This window comes from Cervus canadensis, chromosome 11 (genome assembly GCF_019320065.1).
Source record: "Cervus canadensis isolate Bull #8, Minnesota chromosome 11, ASM1932006v1, whole genome shotgun sequence".
NCBI lineage: Eukaryota > Metazoa > Chordata > Mammalia > Artiodactyla > Cervidae > Cervus > Cervus canadensis.
The window spans coordinates 22,174,763-22,176,950 of NC_057396.1; positions in this window are offsets into that span (position 1 = coordinate 22,174,763).

Genomic DNA, 2,188 nt, shown 5'->3' on the forward strand with positions numbered 1-2,188 from the left:
GTTATCCGAACCCTTTCTTTTCGTGGCCTGCATGCTAGATCAACAAATGAAGATGTTTTCAGGCATGTTTAACTAACCATGCTAAGGAGAAAGTCCTTTACACTAAATTCTCTTTGATTCTGAGTGGCCATGAATGTTAAACAGCAGATGCTTGCCCCCACTGTCCTGGGCACTAGGGATAAATGTTAAACACAGCAACCACAGTGTTTTCCCTCCTGGAACTTACTCTCTGGCAGGGCCTCAGTTTAACAGGTAGGAATCAATGCCCTTGAGTACAGCTCTAGAAGTACAGGGTAGTTGGTGAATAAAGTATGTATCTTAGCCTGAGACCTCAAGGGGTCTGATGACAGAGGGCCTGTAAACGTTAGTGAGGATTTGGGGTTAAGAACTCAGTGTCTTGGACCTATCCCTAGAGATTTTGAAAATTTTATTTTTGGCTGTGCTGGGTCTTTGTTGCTGTGTGGGCTTTTCTCTAGTTGTGGTGAGAAAACTCTGTAGTTGTGGTGTGCAGGCTTCTCGTTGTGAGGGCTTCTCTTATTGCAGGGCACAGGCTCTCGGGAGCATGGGCTTAGGAGTTGTCCACATGGGCTTAGTTGCTCCATGGCATGTGGGATCTTCCTGAACCAGGGGTCGAGCCCATGTCTCCTACATTGGCAAGTGGATTCTTTACCACTGAGCCACCAGGGAAGCCCCCCTCAAAATTTTGATTTTTGGGGGGTTTGATGCAACTCAATTTCCAATGTGTTAGTATGCTCTTCTATAGGACTCTGGGGCAGTGAATCCCAACACATGCCTTTGAGACTCTCTGGACTTCATCACCTTTGAAAAATTTAAAAGGCAGAGATTGATATAACTGGATTTGAATGGATTGGTGGAGGGAGGGGACAAGAAAGCTTTTAGAGTAGTTAGGTGGCTACTGCAGTTGTTAAGGAAAGAATGATGGTGGCTTGGATAAAGAAGTGGATGGTTTTGAGAAATTTACAAGATGGAATAGGATTTTGTAATTGTTTATGTGAAAGGAGATGCTGGAGAAGAAGGAGGTATCAGGGATGATCCCAGATTTCATATTCCAGTAATGGGCTGTAAGGTCATGTCATTACTTGAGATAATGACATATTGGAGGAAGAGCATATTGGAGTGGAGGGGTAGTGTTCAGAAGTTTATATTTGGACCCAGAGACAGGCTTAGGGAGACGTTTAGAAGGCAGTTGGACACAGTAGTCTGGAACTCAGGAGCTCTTGGCAATTCTTTGAGGGTTTGAGTGTGGTCAGGTCAAGGCTATGGTCTTCCCAGCGGTCACATATGGTTGTGAGAGCTGGACTGTAAAGAAGGCAGATGCCTTTGAACTGTGGTGCTGGAGAAGACTCCTAAAAGTCCCTTGGACAGCAAGGAGATCAATCCAGTCAGTCTTAAGGGAGATAAACCTTGAATGTTCACTGAAAGGACTGATGCTAAAGCCCTTACCTCCAGTATTTTGGTCATCTGATGCTAACAGATGGCTCATTGGAAAAGTGCCTGATGGAAAGATTGAGGGCAGAAGGAGAAGAGGGCATCAGAGGATGAGATGGCTGGATGACATCACTGATGCAATGAACATGAACTTGGGCAAACTCCAGATGGTGAAGGACAGGGAGGCCTGGCATAATGCAGTCCATGGGGTCGCAAAGAGTCAGACACAGCTGGATGACCAAACAGCAACAACAAGAAGATGATAGATGGTAACTGAATGGAAAGGATGAAATCACCCAAAGAAAGGCTATAGATGAGAAGGGAAGAAGGTCTGGAATGAAGCGTGAGCATTGTCAGGGTGTATCAAAATACAGCAGTTGATATTGGAAGTAATGGCCAAGGCGATGGTAGGGAAACTGGGAGCATGTAGTACCCATGTGGACATCCGTGGAGAGTAGCCCTCAGTGATTTTTTAAATTTGTAATTTGGCAAAAGTAAGTTAAAGACATTTCAGTCTTATTTCCAATCACACAATCCAGAGGGTGGATATTCTTAGTTCCACATACAATGGTTTTATCCCAGTGAGAAATGAACTATTGCATGCCATATCAGTAAACAAGATGTAATAGTCATCAGTGATTATAGCCCTCTGATGTGAGTTGGTGAGCCCTAAGGGCACTCAGGAAGGCTGTAATCTACCAGCCATCAGATTGCAGCCACGCTCTAAGGTAAGCCCCAA